Source organism: Maylandia zebra, unplaced genomic scaffold (assembly GCF_041146795.1).
Source record: "Maylandia zebra isolate NMK-2024a unplaced genomic scaffold, Mzebra_GT3a scaffold11, whole genome shotgun sequence".
Lineage (NCBI taxonomy): Eukaryota > Metazoa > Chordata > Actinopteri > Cichliformes > Cichlidae > Maylandia > Maylandia zebra.
The window spans coordinates 471,555-491,697 of record NW_027490041.1 but is presented as its reverse complement, the minus strand read 5'-3'; the positions used below and the strand labels follow the sequence as shown (position 1 = coordinate 491,697).

Sequence of the window (20,143 nt, the reverse complement as noted above, 5' to 3'; positions counted from 1 at the left end):
TTTTACCGTATGGGGAGCGAGACCCGGGACAACGTCATCCGCCTCGCCTGGACTAGTCCGCCGGCCGGAGGAGGGACAGTGGCTGCACTGTGCAGCCGAAGACTCACTTTGATCGCGCAGGAAACGAGCGACGCAACCGGTCCACCGTCCGTGCAAACCGCGCCAGGCAGCGTATTGCACGCTGGAGGACACCGAGGAAAGTCACAGTAGGAGCGGCGCTTAGTGAGAGGTGATGTCGGGGGGACATGGCTTCTTCTCCGGTCACCCCAGCATCGCTTGAAGGAGAAACACCTTCACCCACCGGGAACGAGGAGCCCGCGACCACCCGACAGGTACGACACGCCTCCGAGACCCTCTGCGCGCCCGGTAACGTTGTAACGTTTTACCGAAGTTCATTCGCAAACACACCAGTTTAAGATGGACCCGAGAATCAGCACACGGGAGCACTGGTGTCTGACTCAGCAGAAACGGCGCGACGTGCGTGTAATGCTTCGTATTTGATAACGATGGAATAATTCTTTAAAATAAGCACACAGATAAACACTGGTGGGTGGAAAAGTTCGTGTTTTGGTGAAATGAGTCCCGCCTAGTCCGGTCTACACCTCATTCAGCAAACATCTGAGTCACCCTGAGACGCCAGTGCGCGTCCTTGTGATGCAAAAAGCCGTAAGTGACACGCTGTTTACACGCAGGAGCAGTTTAACACATGCAGGTTGTGCCAGTAGGCGTTTCCTTCAATGTGACACCAAACGTGTAAATCAGTGCTGGGAGCGGATGTTGGACCTGATCAGTCTTAATCTGACAAACTGTAGTTCCTGCTCTGTTTCTAATTCAGCCCCATGACAGACAACCAGCATGTTCTCCTGTCACGTGTTATTGACACGCACATATTTAGTCCGTGTGTGGGATGTTAAAGGTGAGTTTGTTCAGGGCACGATCAGACTGAGGCCATTTCAACAGGTGCAAGGAAGTGTTAGTGTGGTTACTACGGCAGCACTGATGCCCTGATGAGTGCACATGGCTGGAATGAAAAGTCAATGCTATGTATAGCATGAACTACTTGTTGTCTAAGGCGGTGCAGAGAGTGTGAGCAGGAAATATCTGAGGTTGGATATTTCAGTACATACAGAGCTGTGCAGAGACATTAGGATCTTAAACTATTGTCTGTATCTGGCAAAGCGAGAATCTGAGCCTTGTGTACAAACTGTCTGGTGTTTGTTCTGGCAGGAATATGAAACTACTGTGCACAGCATGCTTATTAAGATGGCCCAGGACCAGGTCATCTTGCAGGATGGTAGTGTTACATCGAGAAGGTTCCTCTTTAATTGTTGGATTTCTGTGTGAGTTTTCTCCCTGTGCCTCTGTGGCCTCTCCCCACAGTATCTGTGTTTGTGTTTAAAGTGTTTAAAGTACAGCACTAGATGATCGTATGGGTGAATGTGACTTGTTGTAAAGCACTTTGAGTTGTTGTCTATATAAAGTCTAAATGGAAATCCACTTATGTGCAGAGGACCAGAAGATCCAGCGCATCGAAATAAAAAGTTCTTTGCTTAAACAATGAATTGTGCGATAAAATATTAATTTACAAATTCATTTTTAAGTTATTTTATTTATTCAATACAAAAGTAATTTATTATCTAGTAATTTAATTGAAAATAAAATTCTGTTGGTTTTTGTTTTTTGCCCTTCTCCCCCGTCCCTCTTCTCAGCTGTTTCTCTTTCCCTCTTTCTTTCCCCCCTTCTTTCCCCCAGTCAAGTCTGTCCCATATTCAGTAAGTGAAAATAAAATAAACAATAAAAGGTGAATCAAATGGACCATTATGGCAAGGCTGGGATGGTCAATTTGGTAAAGTAAATCCGTTGGGCATCTTTCTTTGCCTTTAGACAACAATTCTGATGCAAAAGAGCCAAACGGGACAGGCAAAAAAAATAAATAAAATAAATATTTATAAATCAGTATTTGAAAATAAATAATTATTCCATTAATAAATACTTCAAATCAGAAAAAAAAGAAATAAAATCTCAATAAAAACATCAAAAATCCTTTTCCTGTGTCGTCTCATGTCCAACATCTGTGTAGGCAGAGTGTAAACACAGAGGCTGAATGGCCTTTGGTATAGGTGCAAAGCTAAGACTGTCTAACCAATGACAGAGCTCCTTACCTCTCACCGGCTAATTTGCATTGCTCCGGGATTTTGGAAATTTATCCATTTATTCATTATGATGTGGTTCAGCATCATAATGCTGAACCACAGAAACACACACACACATATATATATATATATGTGTGTGTGTGTGTGTGTGTGTGTTTTTGTGGTTCAGCATCATAATGCTGAACCACAGAAACACACACACACATATATATATGTATATATATTAGGGGTGCAATGATACTCGTATCGATATTGAACCGTTCGATACAGTGCTTTCGGTTCAGTACACATATGTATCGAACAATACAATATTTTTAATTTATTTCATCAACTTTCCTTCTGACGATGCTGTCTGTGTTGAGCGCTCAGTGGATCTGTGTTCGACTACTCCGCCTAGGCTGCACTGTCGAGTGCAGATCCACTGAGCGCAGGGCAAGCTAGCGAGACAGAAGTTAAGCTCCTTGCAACATGGCAAATTGAACCTCCCCCACCCTCATTCAGATCTGGCCTTTGGAACTATTTTGGTCTTCATGTGACGTATGACCCTGAAGGTAAGCGCGTCATGGACTAAAGTAAAACAGTATGTTGGATGTGCCATGCAATGCTCAATTACATGGGTGGGAACTAGTGTGTTAGCGCAGTTAGCTCGTTAACGTGTTGACGCCGTCCAGCCCCACGCACGGGGCGATCCGCGGTCGCTCGTTAACGGAGATTTGCCGTGTTGTGGTGTTAAGGTCATTTCAGATTAACGCTGACAGCACTAGTGGGAACACAACGAATATGACTGCACATTTACTCCGACATCATCCTGGTGCAAAGACAAGTGGAAGCAGACAAAACAACAAGCACCATGCTACAAACTTTACCCGAGTCATTTAGACAGCCGTTAGCACAGGATTCTCCTTATGGGGACCTGATATGTTTAATATGCTGCTGAGAATATAGCCCAGAAGAAGAGTATAGTATAGCTTTTATTTTGAAAGAGACATTTCTCTGTAATAAACTCTCTTTTCCAAAGATGAGCGATTCCTCCATCAGATAGATTTATTTTTTTATTACTTTGGTGTTTCAGCAACATTAAATTTAAAAACTGTACTTTTGAGTTAAAATATATATTTATAATTTTAATAACTGACAAATTAAAAAGGCATGAACATTTTTTTGTATTGAAAAAATATCGAACGGTGACACCAAAGTATCGAACTGAACCGAACCGTGAATTTTGTTTGTCGTTGCACCCCTAATATATGTGTGTGTGTGTATTTATACATCAATCCATTTTCTTGCTTATGGAGTTCAGGGCCTGGGACCTACTCCATGTCAGCTTTCAGTGTTTATAAACATGAACATTATGAACTCATGACTCCCTTGGGAAGCCTATGGTTTTTCATAGGCAGGGGATATTTGTTTTATCACAGTTCATTACCAAACAGAGCAGGGTTCTAGTTGATTTGTGGCTTTTAGGATATTATGTATAGGTGTGTAAAAGTGGAGTGAATATAATTACAAACAGCAATGCTAGTGGAGTGATGACAGACAGGGCGGTTGGGGGGTGGTGAACAGTTTGCCAACAGTTCTCCCCTGTAGAGAAGGACATCTGCCATTTCTTTTTCCTTTTAGTCAAACAATTCAGGTAGTGATGAAAGAAAATCAGACTGTGGCAGTGCTTGCAGCAGGTAACGGAGTGATAATGCAGAGTTTTTACTGCAGTGGACAGTCCCTAGTGTGACCATCGCTGGAACCAACCAGCTGATTTACACCATGGCAGCAGTTATCAGTGAAGTTCTTGGCTGCAACATGAACAATCTCAAGTAGCAATGCTACTAAACTTGCTGGAGAACTTTTAGTTCAGGCCACTTGATGAGTTTCACACAGTACTGCATATTATTTTATTAGGTTGGCACAAATGTAGGATTGTGTTTGTGATATCACGATGTGTCTGTTTCCTTTTCATATTACACTAAAGAGATCATCGCCTACAAGCCTCCGTAAACGAACAGCATGTCTATAAAAGCCCATTCATCATCCGGCCCTCCTGCTCAAACACAACCATGTAGCGCTCATCCCTCCACCCGTCTCATTCAGCATCCACACACATGTTGCAGGGAACGGGAAATAGAGTAGAGCAGCAAAGCTTGATTTTCTTTAGGATTGGTTAAACTAAAAGACATTGACAAGGAATTTTAAGGGTTTTAGGAAGCATAAAACCGGAATCAGTTGTATTGGATACGAGTATAAATGAGTGCTTAGGCTCATGCAAGAAAAAACATCTTAGACAGGATATGACAAAACGTACTGTGATACAATTCTTCATTACTACAGCTCATTGAGTGCTTTTGTAAAAAGTCAAATCTGTGTGCTCCATTAAACCCTGTAGAAGTTGTTTCGAATGCTGACAGTGGACAAACAAAGTTGTCATTTAGCTTAAACATTAACAGTAGAAAAGGCCCGATAGGAATCTAACATCCTTGGAATCAAGCTGTGGGAGTGAGTTTTGAAACCTTTCTGTAGGACTGCTTTAAACTTGCCTTCTTGGTGATGTGTGTCTGATGTCTTGTTTGACTTGAGCAGATTCTTTACGTGCTTTAAGTTTCTAACACATTTGCTTTAACCAGTAATTGAAACTGCTGAGTAGGAAGTACTAAAGTGGGTGTTGAGCATGTTGGGTGTGTCCTTATTACCTGTTTCGATGTTTTCTTTTAATTGAAAGCGTTTCATGAATATGAAATGCTTCTGCGTAATGTTAAACGTTATAAAATATTCTTATGATTTAAACTCTGTATTCATGGCTTATTCTTTCCTGGCCTTTCCTGTAAGCACTTTTATGCTCGGTGGTAAAATATCACAGAACTAGCAGTTTGGCGAGTGTCATGCCGCCTGGATTAGTGGCTCAGCTGGTAATTCAGAGATTTATGTAGCTTAGTTTGCTGTGTCATGCTGATTTGGGGAGACTGGACACAGACCTGAGTCATTCTCTTCTGGGTGATCACAGTGGTTACTCTCCTCCCTTCCTCATCTCACCCTGCAAAGAAATCTTTGTTGTTCTGCCTTGACCTCTTCCTCTGTGTTAGTTTGCTGTCCTTTCATTAGCTAGCTTTAGGACTTCTCCTCTCCTCCATGAATGTATCCCCACTAATCCCATTACATGCTTGTCCTTGTCCCACATTTATCAAACATACTTTTTAAAATCAAACAGTTAGAAATGACATTCATTACTTCATTATGTAACATGTCCCTGTGATCTAAACAGCCTGTTAGCCCTCGGAGCACATTTAAGTAAATTGAAATAATTGTGCCGATAAATTAGATTTGAAAGCTCTTATTCTAATTTTCTGTTTTGATGATATTTGGGATATGCTGTTTATGTAGAACAGCTAAAACTAGTTCTTTATATTCCCATATAAATGATAAACACACATTATTTACAAAACACTGCCCGGTGGACGCCAAAGGACGGCCTGTTTTGATTACGCTGGGATCTTTTTGGACTGCACATTTTTGGTCTACGATCAAAGCTGCCACACCACGCTGGATTAATCTCCCAGTAGCTGAGTTTATGAAGTCATAAGAAAGGAATGTCCCACATGTTCCTGCTGTTACACCATATTTGGACTGGGACACCTTTGCTAACCTCTGTTGCTCAATGACACACTGATTTGAATCTGGAGGCGCTGGCGACATATTTGCAGCAGTGTGGGTTCACAGAGGCTGTTTGGACTCTGAGCATGTGACACACCAGTAGCGTGCCACACTGGGCCTCTCGGGGTGGCGTACAGTGTCACTGTGTGTGTCTATTTAAGTGTTTGTCGTGTAAATGAGGACAACCAAGATATGTGAAGTATAGAGTGGTGTACCACAGTGACAGGTTAATGTCAGTGTGTGAGTGTGTAGCAGTTTGTGTGGCCAGAGAAGGTCAGCAGCCTCCAGAGGACAAAGCGCTTGTGTTCTTCCACAATCGCCCGTTTGATCAGACAGATCATTTGGCATCTGTCAGGCTAAAAACAACAACACAACATAAAACCAAGCATACGCTCTGCAGTCCTGCAGCTAACTCCTGACAGTCTGTCTGCTGTAGGCTGAAGAAATCAGGGGCTCATTCATCTGCACCTGTCAGCGTCTTTATGCTAACAATAGATCAAACAGTATGTGTCCACAGGATGTGTAAAGTTGAAGGTTACCGTACATCCTTATCTCCAGCACTGAGAATCAGTTATCACTGATCGCTGTCTCTGCTTTGTTTTGACATGTTTCATATTTATATATTTCATATTTATAAGGTAAATACCCTACAACATTACAGAGAAGAAGAAGTAACCCCAGGCTCGGTGAGGGGCAGCCATCTGCCGTCACCAGCTGGAGGTGATGAGTGGAAGACTCGATAGGCCACTCTTATTTTCATCCACTGCTTTGTTACCTCGACACGATGTTTTGGATCATCGTCATGCTTGAACATCCATCTTCATGGGACGAAGGTTCCTCGTCACAGTACGATACGCGGTCCTGTCTATTGGCCCCTCCATGCAGGGAGGTCATGTTGTGCTCTTAGCAGAAAAGTGACCCATGTTTCCACTGCTTTACTGTGGGGGTGGTGTTCTTTGGTTTTTAGTGATTGTGAGGACGTTTTCACAGACAAACCATCACAAAAAACCCCATTAAGTGCCAAAATAACATAAACCTGTAGTTTTAAAATTTTTAAAAAACTTCTCAACAGAAAATCTGTTTAAACAAAAAGGTTTTGAACTGCTTTTTAAAAGAATTGACAGAGTCAGCTGTAGACTGGTGCAGAGCCTTGGTGGTTTCTCTAATCCAGCACAGAGGCCAGTACATTAATCTAAATGCAATGACGGAAACGCATTGATAATTTCTTCCAGTTCAGCAGAGGAGACCATGTTTCACAATTTAGAAATGTTAGGAGTGAGATAAAGATTTTACACAGTTGAAACTCAGAGAAGACTCAAACATTACACCAAGATTTTGAATGCTGAACTTAGCATGTGAACAAAAACAGAATAGAATGCATTTTATTGTCACTACACACATGCACAATAAGCTTCAGAGCATCTCCTGTTCAGTGCAGACGTGGGAAAGAAAGGGGGTGAGTTGCACAGTTCTGCAGCACTATCTACAAATATAGAAACAAAACATAGTGCTATATATTACAGTGTGGGTTACTGCACGTAAATTAAGTGTTGCACAGTGGTGATGATAGTTGTGTAGTCTGTGTATAGAGGTCCTACATTGGGGGGTGGAACTGTGTTTATCATGTGTGAGTTCAGGTTACGGGTGGAAAAAACTGTTGCGAGTCTGTGGGTCTCCTTGCTGATGCACCTGTAGCGCCTCCCTGAGGGAAGCAGGTTGAACAGGTTAGAACCGGACTGGAGCTGTCATGGATAATGCTTGCTGCTCTGCTGAGGCAGCGGGAGGAATAAATGTCCATCAGGGAGGGGAGAGGGCAGCCGATGATCTTCTGTGCTGTCTTGACCACACTCTGAAGCCTCTATCCGCCTTAGTGCAGCTGCCGTACCATACCGTGATGTCAGCAGCAGGTTGGAGTTCAGCTTGTACTTCCTGAGGACTCTCAGGAAGTGCAGCCGCTGTTGGGCCTTCTTGACGACCGCTGAGATGTTGTCTGTCCAGGAGGTGTCAGCAGAGATGAGGACACCAAGGAACCGGGAGGTGTGGACCCTCTCCACACGCTCCCCGTTGATGTAGAGGGGGGCCAAGTCAGTGCCTCCTGACGTTGACAATGACCTCTTTGGTTTTCTTAGTGTTCAGTCCCAGGCTGTTTTCTGAACACCATGCTGCCAACTTCAGGACTCTGTATGCTGATTCTTTCATCCGGGCTGGACTTCTTATTCTTGACTGAAACTTGGCTTTGCCCTGGTGAGTTCTTTTCTTTCTCAGAACCAACCCGATTCACCTTTCTAAGCTCACCCCAGTCCACTGACAGAGGTGGAGGGCCAGCTTCAGTTTTTAAAAACAAATTCACTGTGGTGTGCCTCAAGGATCTGTGCTCGGCCCAGTTCTTTTTCCTTGTACATGCTGCCTTTGGGAGTAATACTTGAAAAATATAACATTTCCTCTCACTGCTACGCCGACGACATAAAAATTTATTTCCCTTTGACATCAGATGTCTCTACGTCTCTGGAACCCCTATTTGACTGTCTAAATGAGGTACAAACGTGGTCACGTCTCTCACACTGAAAGACAAAAGTTTTAGTTTTTGATAGTCACACCCCGCTGGAACAACTGCCTTAGGGTCCCTTGGTAGCCATCTCTCACTCACTGTTAGAAACCTTGGTGTTTTCCTGGACAGCTCAAGAAATCGACCTCCTCTGTGGTAAAAAACTGTTTCTACCAGCTGCGTCAGATATCTAAAGCAAAGCCATACCTCCCTTTGAAGGACCTTAAAAAACTCATTCATGGTCTTATCACTTCCAGATTAGACTACTGTAATTCTCTCTACTCGGGCCTCCCACCTTCCTCTATTCACCGGCTCCAGTTAGTTTGAAATGCAGCTGCGCGTCTCTTAACTGGAACTAGAAATTATGCCCACATCACACCAGTTTTAGCCAACCTACGTTGGCTCCCTGTTGATTATCGTACCAATATTCAAAATTCTTTTGCTTACCTTTAAAAATTTAAACAATTTAGCTCCCAGCTATCTACGCGAGCGCCTCCATTTGTGCATCCCTAATAAGGCACTTAGATCTTCCAATCAAATGCTCCTGACGCAGCCGAGGTCTCGTCTGAAGTCCAGAGGTGATCGGGCCTTTGCTGTCGTACCTCCCAGACTCTGGAGTAACCTCCCTCTTTATATTCGTCTCTCCGAGTCCATGCAGTCTTTTAAATTGCATCTTAAAACTTAGTCTGGCTTTTGATCCAAACTAGTATGTTATTTCTATTTTGTTTATTTATTTATTTATTTTGATAACACTTCTGAAGCATCAGAGCTGTCCTTGCCTGTGATAGAGCTGACCTGCCATAGGACACTGGGACGAGTGTAAATCCAGGCTGAATTCCTTGTGTTGGACAGTATTTGTGTGCAGCAGCAGAGCGCACAAATCAAACTGTATGTTTTGGTAAGCCTGGCCTTCTTGTACTGGATGTCAGTGAGCCAATAGCTGGTGAGTTTATCACATTAACATTTTTACTAGCAATTTCACTAGCTGGGACCACATCCTCAGTTACGATGAACGATGATGGATGAGGGAGCGTGTACTGGTGCTGCAATGTGGGGAAGGCCTCAAAGAGGACCGGCAGCGGCTCCTGGGCTCCAGGTGGGCATGAAAATGAGAACAGAGGGTATTGGTGAAGGGGGCATATATAAACTGAGGCGGCGAGAATGAGGTGTGGTCCCACTCCTGAAATTCAGATAATATCTCCACTTAGAATAAACTGGGTCAAAGAAAAAGTGCCTCTGATTGGGCTGCTTTCTACAGTTGGCTGTGAGTCCATTGCAGGGCATCAAACATGGATAAGGGGTTGTTTCAACAGTAATTCTATGATGAAAAATTAACGAGGCATTTATCAGGATCTATATTTAATTTAATATCTATTTAACATATTTAATCATTATAAAGCTCAGTGTCTATTTCTTAGCTTGTAAAGTTGTGAAATTCATGGCAGATTCACTTCTTGGCTGTTTTGCGTTTTATTAGATAGTTGATAATAAAGAGTGTCTTTGCCTGTGGCTTTGTTAAGACTGCAGGTTTTTGTCCGCCTGACCTTTGGTGACCTTGGCGAGCTCAGGATGAACAGGCTGTCTGCTCTGTTTGGGTGTGATGCTGCCTGCAGAGACAGTCTACTCTCATGCAGACACAACATCTTTACTGATATAACGTGGTCGTGGTCTCTGTTCTTCCTTATTAAATAATAGTAAAATGACTCTGAAGTTTTGATTCAAAATGCACCAGGTCTGCTCAGTCTGAATCACACCGTTAGAGCCAGACCAAATGATTGGAGCACCAATGTTAGCACTCAAAGAGTCTAAGCAGTACCACTACCAGCTTTGGCCAGTGCAGGAGTGAACATGTAGATCCATGTTCTACTGAGCAGACACTGAGCAGAGGCAACATGCAGTAAATGAATTAGTGGTCTCCACATGTTTGCACCCAAGGTTTCCCTGCTTTTGTGAGCTGAGCTGTTTTAATATTTTCCATGTAATGGATGATACTGTCCAATGCTTCCAGGACTGTGAAGATGGAAAAAATGATGTTGCAGTCGTTGCAGAAGTGTTGGTACCATTTGAAGGAAGTCATTAAAGCGCCAGAGCGAGCAGACAAGGCAAGCACTCAAAGAATGTGGAAGGCAGTCGGGGAAAGTTGCCATGGACGGACTTAATTCCTCCCAGCCCCAAACAGCTTTTATACTGTGGACAAAAATACATGAAAGTGTGTGTGTGTACCTGTTTAGATGTCTCTGTGGGGACCAAGAATTGGAATGTTACTATACTTGTGGGGACCAACAGTCATTTATGAGGACAAAAGTGCCTCACGAGTTTGAGACTCACAATGTGGTTCTAGTGTCAGGGTTACAGTTAGGTTATGGTTAGGTTTAGGTTGAGCGTTAACCATCCATTATTGATGGTTACAGTGAGCGGCTAGGATGTGTCCTCACTAAGATATCAAAACTAGAATGTGTGTGTGTGTGTGTTAGTGAAAGGAACTGTAACTGGTCCCAGTAGCAGCAGGATACAAACGCAATAATGACACAGCTGCCTCTCGTCTGCCTTCCTCCCCTGAGTGAAATAAGACATTTGGGACCTTTGAATAGTTTTTTGAAAATATCTTTTTGTTTAAAGAAAGGAAAGAGAAGTTTAATCCTTTAACTATTTGACTGTTAGGTGTCAATCCCTGGGAGGGTTTCCCCCTTTTATTTGGCGTGGAGTCAGAATTATGGCTTCTCCACACTGTGGAAGTAGCTCTTTGACACAGTCGAGCAGTCATTGGTCATAACAGGATCATTTAAGACTGGATGATGAATAAGACTGTTGAAGTGCATGAGAAGGATCTCATATAAAACAGTCTGTGTCTGCTCCTCAATTCAATTTAATTCAGAAGACCCCTATGAGTGCAAGATCAAGGAAACAGTTCACCCTGCCTGGGATAGGGTTACCAGGGCCCTGCCCTGGAGCCAGGCCCGGGGAGGGTGCCAGAAGCTGTACATCTGGTGGCCGGGCACTGGTCCATGGGGCCTGGCTGGGCACAACCCGAAAAAGGGACATGGGCCCATTCTTATGCAGGCCCACCACCTGCAGTAGGCGCCATAGGGGTCACATGCAATGTGTGCCACGTGGCAGCCAGGATCAGAGGCCATGGCGGACGGATCCCCGGCTACCAAGACCAAGACTAGACTTAGTGTCTCATAGTCATTGAAGAACTCTGACTTGCTTCCTGTTCTAGTTGTTCTCTGGAAAAAATCTGCAGGTCAAACAGGTGCACATACAAAGAGCACATTATTGATTAAAGCCTGGAAAACAACTGAGGCATTTGTCAGCCCGGCACGCTTGAAATGTCCAAGTGTTGAAAACAGTTTTCCATTCGTCACCTCCCCAATGTCCACCAGATGGAACGTGTTTCTAAGATCAAGCTTAGTGAAGATTATTGCTCTATGTAGTGGCTAAAAGCTCCAGCTGAAGCTGTTCTACAGTGGCTGGATGCAAAGCCCAATCACCATATAACACAACGCCTCGCAGATTCATTCCCCATTCTGACTCTGGGATGTGTTGCACTCAGAGAGAGGAAATGTTTGCTGCTATTAGCGTGAATGCATCCCTCCCCGATGGCTAATATAAGCCCCCATGGTGGTATTGTCAATCCTCACAAGAACAGTAGGAAGCGCCTGAAGAAACCACCCAGCGCTGAAACCCTCTTAAACAGCCAAGCCAGACCACCAGGATGGCTGAGCCATCATACCCAGTAGCCGAAGGTATAATCTAAAGGGTACTGTTTTGTGCAGGCGAAAAAGAGTCAGGAATGCTGTGAGCAGGGCTGTGGAAGCTCTGCCATAGCCACCACCAAACAACTGAGTTATTTTTACACATCGGCTAGCATCTGGCCAATCCACCACCTTTCATTGCTCATGCCGTTACAAAACAAACAAACAAAACAAAACCCATCAACCCATAAATACGAAGAATCACTGTCAGCCCACCAGGCAAATGCCCAGTATGCCCGATTGAAGGCACTCACAGCTATGGCCTCTGACAGAGTGATGTAAAAGAGATGGAGTCCAGAGATAAACCCAGAATTGTTATGTGTTGTACTAGAGACAACACACTCGTTTTGCAGGATCCACCTGTGTTATCGCACAGGGAGAATTGATGTGGCCATTCTTCAGTCCTTCTCTATCACTCCTCCTGAGTAAGTCTGCTCAGCTGCACTGACTTCTCACGATGTTCTTGATGAGGAAGCTGATCGTGACTTGTAGTTTCTTTCAGTATTCAGTTATGGCAGTGGTGTCCAAACCCAGGCCACGAGTGTCCTGCAGGTGTTAGACGTGTCCAGCTGATTTAAATGGCTCAACATGCCTTGAAGTTCTCCAGACACCTGGTAATGAACTAATCATTTGATTCAGGTGTGTAGACCCAGGGTGAGATCTAAAACCTGCAGGACACCGGCCCTCGAGGCCTGGAGCAGGCCAAGTTATGAAGCTAACTATTCTCAAGGCTAATGTAACAAGTTCTTCAAATGATTTCGTTTGCAGTACGTATTTTTCAGACCATAAGCTGCAGGGGATTATAAGGCACATTAAGCGAAACAAAGCAGTCAGATAAATCAAACTTTATTAAACTAATTCTTCTTGCTTCCTCCACTTCTGTACCATTGATTCATTAATGTTGAATTCTCTGGCAGCTGCTCTATTCCCATGTTGTTGCAGTATATTAATGACTAACCTCGTATTGTGGATGGATTATCTCAGTTGTTCTCCTGACTGAAGTTTGGTCCGTTTACAGCAGGGGTGTCAAACTCAAATACACAGTGGGCCAAAATTCAAAACTGGAACAAAGTCGCGGGCTAACGTTAATATTTATTGAAATATATTTATTCCTCCAGATATAAGAATGAATCTTTTCTTATGGACTCAAACACGTTTTGCTGAAAAACTGAATATGGAACAAGCAAAGCTTAATACTAAACAATATATATATTAGCTGTATAATACCAGTAGGCCAGCTCTAATAGTAATTTGGTATGGCTTCGCGGGCCAAATGTAATTAGGTTGCGGGCCAAATTTGGCCCACGGGCCAGAGTTTGACACCTATGGTTTACAGCAGGGGTGTCAAACTCCAGGCCTCGAGGGCCGGTGTCCTGCAGGTTTTAGAGCTCACACTGGGTCAACACACCTGAATCAAATGATCAGTTGATTACCAGGCCTCTGGAGAACTTCAAGAGATGTTGAGGAGGTCATTTAGCCATTTGAATCAGCTGTGTTGGATCAAGGACACATTTAAAACCTGCAGGACACCGGCCCTCGAGGTCTGGAGTTCGACACCTGTGGTTTACAGCATCCTGCCATGCGATTGCATTTGTCTCTAACCATCAGGAACCCTCACGTTAACTTTTATCGAGTGGAAAAGTGTTAGTGTTCGTCCTCCAGCTTCACTGTGTTTATGCTAACATAGCTGTGTCGCTAGCGATCACGTAGCACATCATTATATACCAGCTAGCCCAACTTCAGTAACCCTACAAACGTCACTGCTGTTTAGTTTTCTGTCTTCATTTATGTTGGAAGTGACAGCAGAGCTGTACGTTTTAATTTGTTCAGAAATCTCTCAGTCAGAACATGCTATATCATGCTTAGGCACTAGCAAAACCAGTGAGCTACCTTCCGCTAACTTCCTGCTAACTTCCTGTTAACTTCTAAGTCCGTTAAATATAATAAATTCTGTTTTCATGGATGCCTGGATGTTAAACTCAATTGTTACACCTGGTAAAGCAGCAACACTGATCGTTTTATTAAAGATGAAAGAATTTAGACCGTTTTTAACTCTCAGTGATGTCGCAGTGTTCGTTTGACTTTGGGTCCTGAAGGACGGAGTTTAGGACCCAGATTACTCCCAGATTTACGAGCACCTTAGTCCAAAAAATATGGCAATAACGACGGCCGCTTGCATGTTCTACAAAAAAATGGTGCTTTGTTGTGTATCTGACGGACAAACACCAAACCAGTTCCACACCACTGAAGTTGCAGCATTTTTACAAACCAATTCTGGTTCATGTGTTTCACTCAACGATCCGCTTTCCCCCTTCTCATTCTCTATCGCCACCATGTGGGTATGAAAACAAAGGCACTGCGCATGCGCACTTTACCCATATTCTATCGAGATATTTAATTTTTTTATCGTTGCCCAACATTAAACCAGTATTACCATGAACAGTATAATGTGGCACAGCCATAGGTGGGCTGGTAGGAATGCTGCGGAGGGAGGAGAGAATGGGTTAGCCAGAGTCTAGAGTGAGATGTACACTTACAGAGAGAGTCGAAACCATCCTACCGGGCGATGTGGTGACAAGAAGCAGGTAGTAAGCGACGTAACAGGCGTGTCTTTTCCTCTGTAGAGCTAACACTCCTGCTGTTTTACTTCTGTACTCCTGTGCATACGTCAAGGATGTCAGAATCACATTTTACAGCATCCATGTTATATTAGAGATACTTTAGTCCCAGCAAAGTAGTGTACTGTTGTTGTTTGCTCCATTGCAACAAAACATGCAATGATATTATACTGAATTGCACCAGTTTTTAGGACGTCTATCTTTTACTTTCTGTGGGTTTTTCACTGCTTCTCTGCGATCAGATGAATTGTGCACACTATTTGCTCTTCCACAGCTTTATTTTTAGTCTCTGAATGCTCCCATCACTTCTGTGATGACAAAAGTCATGATTATGCCATAGTCAGTCTATTTATATAGACCAAAGGCTCATCAGCAGATCCAAACCGACAGAAAGGCCACGGTTTCCTAAGAATAGAGCACTTACCAGTTATTCACATTGAAATGTCCTGTAACGTAGACGCCGTTATCATGGTTTTGTTAACCTTAAAGAACAAAACTATGTGCCTGTTTAAATATTTATGGTCTGTATATACATTAATAATATTTACCATTAAAGGCAGTTTACTTTATACCTAGATCATCGATCACAGTGCATCGATCGGCTTCCTGCTTTACTTCCTCATTGATGACTGAGATGCTGCAATTAGTCCTCCAAAATATTAAGCAGGGTGCACGCCATCCCATCAGTTTCCATACTCCTGACATAGAGTGAGATTTCCTGAAGCCTTGCTATTTATAGCTGCAGGAGGCAGCTTCTAGCTTCTCCCTGGAGGAAGCTGTCCTTGTTTTTGTCTTCATCAAAAAACCTTAAAATCTAAAAATACAGACAGCAGGTTCTTTGTTGGGCTTCTCTTTGTGGTTTGCTGTGGCTTTGCATCTGCTCTGCATCCCTGACCATCAATGTCACCAACATGTGTTCAATGATCAGCCAGTTCACCTCTGAGGGACTTTGGTCTATTCAAACTGGCTGAGATGCTGTGGCTTAAAAAGGTGGTTCAGACTTGAAAACCCTCCGATGGGCTGAATTATAACTCTAATAAGAATAAATAGCTACATTTACAACCTGCATGTTGTGTTTACTTGTGTTGTCTGTGTCTAATATGAACATTTTGTTGATGATCTGAAACATTCAAATGTAACATTTTTGGATTCATTCCTGTGGAGCTCAGGTCGGCACTCCCAGTCAGCGAGCCATGGCATGTATGTATGTGTATGTGGAGACATGTGTCTGTATGTTCGCATGCATGTATTTATACATACATGTATGCATGTGCGTGTATGTTTGTATGGGTGTATCCGTATGTTTGCAGGTGCATGTATAACTTGTACATATCGTTCTTGTGTAAATGTAAATTTGTCTGTGATTGTGTAAATACTTCACACACATGGAGAAATGTCAAACAGCCTTTCATTGTTCTTGTAACAGTGACAATAAAAGCTATTCTATTCTATTCTATTCTATTGCTCTGTCATGCATTCTTGCATCTCTTGCCTGCAAGCACACTTTGCAGAGTGCACTCTGTAGTTTATTTTACATAATAGTTAATACAGTACTTGTATTTAAGTGTATTTCGGTTTATTTTTTTACATCTCATAGCACTGCAAACACTTATAAAGCATAAAGTTTACTGAGAACCGATTAGTAATTAGGGATGGGTACCGGTGTCCGGTGACATAAACAGTGGTAACTGCTTTTGCTGGCATCCTTACTGAAGTTTAAAGTTTTCCATTTCTTAGAAAATGTTGCTTATTTTTCATCCTTTTAGGTGCAAATTATTAGTTTTACATATAAGTCATGCAGACCGTCAGTGATGCAGGCGTGTGGCTGTGATTATGACAGTTGGACGGTTTCTCCCCTTCTTAGTCCAGAGGACGTGGACACGTTGGACTGACAGCAGCACTGTTCCCTCTTGTCCTCGGTCAGTTTGTATGTTATGTTTACATACGGCTTCTTCTTCTTTGTTGTGGATGCAGGGTGAACTGACATCATGCAGTCTGATTAACATTTCCCATCAAAGAGCAGAACTGTGCTTTTCACAGATGAGAGCCGCTGCATGCTGAGCACATGTGGAAGAGGCTGCAGAGCATCGTGCTGCTGGAACCTCGTCAGCACGGCTGCTCTGGTGTTTCAGTGATGGTCTGGGGGACATCCCAACCACTCAGCATCCTTTGAGTCGCTCTAATAACAGCTACTTATTAATAACATTTGTGCACGAACCTGCCACATAACACCTGGATTCTTGGGGTGTCTCTGCACCTACACAGAATTGTTTCAGTGATGAATGGAAGAACCCTCAGACGATGCCTTGCGTTGGGTTCTGCGTCGACTGGACGCCTTGTGTCGGAGGTGAACCGTTTTGATTTAAAGGTTGATCGTAGCGCTCCCTCTGTGACTCCCAACATTAACTAGCTCACTCGTGAGCGAGAGAAGATCAGCTGTGATCCTGTCTGCTTCATGTCTGTCGTGCGTGCTCAGCACATATTGCAGGAACGTGAAATATTTTGTAGGTTGAGCACAACCAGTGTTCCCCAGTTTCATTACTGGGAGTTTGAAACCAGTGATTAGGCTGACCTGTACTGGCCTGATAAAGCACCGCTACTTGAAACACGTGTAAAAAGCTCGGTGTCTACATTGATGGTTCTTTTAAAGTGAAGAAGCAGGTGAGTGCAGTGTTCAGTCCTGCTTCTTTCAGTTTTTTTTTTTTTTTTTAAATGACATCAGAAACAGCAGTATGCGACATTACGTGATGGCAGAGCTTCAGTTCATCCTTTGTCATTTTTTTTATTTTTATTTTTTTTATAAATAGGACAGGGGGAATGAATGAGAGAAAGAGGGGGAGAGAAAGAAAGAAAACCAAAGGGGAGAAGAGACGGTGAGAGGGGGGGGGGAAGAGAGAGAAAAAAAAAAGAGAACTCCTGGGTCACCTGTATGGAGAAAAAAAAAAACAAACAAAAAAAACAAACAGAGGAGACAGCAAACAACAAAGAGCAACATAATAATAGAGAAAACAAAGCACCATCACAATAAACTAGCTAGTCATAGATATCAATATTTACTAAATAATAAACGATATTGTGCAGCACGCAAGATAGACAGCGCACAGTGTGCTTTGAGGCAGCAGCCAAGAAAGCTTTAGTCTGCGTCTGTGAATACCCATGTGTGCATACCTGTGTGGATCAGCATGCTTGCATTCCAAAGGTTTCTCCATGTAATGATCTGCTAGGGAGTGTGGGGGGGCCACAGCCCCGTCCTCCAGGGTGTGAAGCGGGTATGGAGGAGATCAAAACTCCAGACATCCAGAGGCCCCCAGAACACAAGAGACCATGGAAGACCAACAGGGGGGCAGCCGCGCCACTGTTCCAGTAAGAGCTGAGGAGAGTCCCAGATGAGGGCTCGCCCAGCAGCCGCGGAGCAGAAGTCAGGGGGAGTTGCAGTGACACGCCCGTGAGCTCCGCCGGCCCCCAGCTGTGCCTGAGTGACCGAGCCCCAGGCCGAGAGGCCGGGGGCACCCCACCTCCAAAGGGGCCCGAGCGAGCCCCAGGCCCCAGGCCCCGACAAGCGGCCGCCAAGGAGTGAGCCGGTGTGTACCCGGACGCCCACCCCCAGACACAAAGAACCACCAACACACCGACACCTGAGGGAGTCCGCCACCGGCAGGGGAAGTGGTGGTGGGTGGAGATAGGCCTCCAAACCTTGGAGGGCCTGAGGTGTCCCCAGAGAGGTGGCGTCTGATACCCAACCTGACATATAGACACAGACATACAGGCACCCACAGACACAAACATCCATTCCCACCCTCATGCTCTCATATGCACTTACTCCACACTCAACCAACGTGGAGACAGACATAAAGAGACGCTGTACACACGATCACACTCCCCAAGCGTACTCTACAAACCGGGTCTAGGTACCCTTGCCCCTGGAGGGGGGAATTGCACCCAGACCCAGGTGGTGTTACCCTTTTCCCTGCGGTGGGGAGAGGCAGACCACCCCGACTCTGCAGCAGCAGGGAGGCCCCAGACCGCAGTCGGACGGCCAACTCCTCCTACTAGCCCTCCCGCTCCAGCAGGCCGCAGAGAATGGGAGTGGGAGAAGACTCCAAACCTCCCTCCACCCGCTCATTGTAGTGTTGATGCATATGTGTTCTAAGGTGTAATTAAAACCCAGGAGGGCATGGAGCTACCTGCCAAGGAGCAGCAGGTAAGCGCATAGTCCCTCCTGCTAGCCCTCAATGACTAAGTGTATTTAAAATTGAGAGGTGGGCAACGACGTCAGGGGTGAGGTATACACCCTGATGGTAATTTGGACTCCGTGATTGTGCCCACCCCCAAGATCCTATATGTATGTGTAATGAGAGTGTGAATAATGTGAATGTCTAAGTTGTGGGATAAAATTGAGGCAGAGGCAGCCAGAAGGGGACAGGGGGGGGGGGGGGGGTAGCCTCCTCTGCACCCTGGTGACATACCCCCACTCCAAGGCCCTGCATGTGTGGGTGGTTGTGGAGGAGCGGGAAGAGGGAGGCAGCTGGAGATGGGGAGGGAAGGAAGGGAGGGGCAGGTAACCCCTTCCTGGGGCCAGCTCCCCCGCTGACCCCAGTAGGCACTCGCACCCTCCGCGACCCGCCAGGGAAGGGGGGCCCAGGCCCATCAGACCGGGGCCCAGTGTAGTAGCGCCCTCCGGCTCCACAGAGCCCTGGACAGTCCACCCAACCCCACCACAGAGAAAACTGCACCCACCCCACCATCCACACATCTTCCAGACTACATAAGACGGTAAACGCCCAGGCTGAGATCTTCCTCCACCTCTCCTGCATCTCCCCCTCCTGCAGAGAGTTCCTGAAGAGAAGAAAGCTCCTGCAAGATGTGACCATCCCCCCCACCAGTTGAAGAGCCCCCCAGGCGGCTCGACGCACCGGCGGCACCCTGCTCCAGGGCCGGGCCCCCATGCACCCACCCGCCCACAACCCCGGCAGCACACCAACCAGGACCCAAGCCCCCGAGGCCCGGCCCGGGCCCCAGCCCAGAGACGGAGCGCCCCCAGAACCTCACGCCCATCCCGGACCCACCCAGGGGCAGCCAGGTTGCCAGGTCAGTAACCCACGTCCGTCAGCACAGACCCTCCCCTAGCCCCGCTGCACGCAGCCGCGAGGAAACAGTCACCTGAGAGCCAACAGAGCCCCCAACCGGACGTGACCGCTACCCCGGGTTGAGCCCCCCAAGGAAGATGCCTCCCGGGAACCCCCCGACGCCCTAAGCCTGTCCCTACCCCCTCACCAATCACAACAGTGAAGGCGGGACCAAACTATGACCCCCCACCCCCACTAGGTGATGGAGCTGATAAAAGGGGCCCAGAGCAATTGATCTAATGTGGTGGCAGAGGCTGTGTCAAGACTAATGTAATCTAATAGATAATTTCTATATTGGTTAGAATTA

At 45.1% G+C, this 20,143-nt stretch overlaps 1 protein-coding gene across 2 annotated transcripts in view; it reads left to right on the top strand.

Annotated features, from left to right (window-relative positions):
* Positions 1-22: 22 nt before the first annotated feature.
* LOC143415982 (uncharacterized) overlaps positions 23-20,143 on the top strand; it is a 41,311-nt gene continuing 21,190 nt past the window's right edge. Inside the window, exon 1 of one of the 2 annotated variants that reach the window (XR_013096407.1) lies at positions 23-332. The gene's annotated coding sequence lies outside the window, so the exon portion shown is untranslated. Of the gene's footprint in view, positions 333-2,576; positions 2,705-20,143 lie in introns of those variants that run through there. The other variant, XR_013096408.1, reaches the window with a different exon arrangement.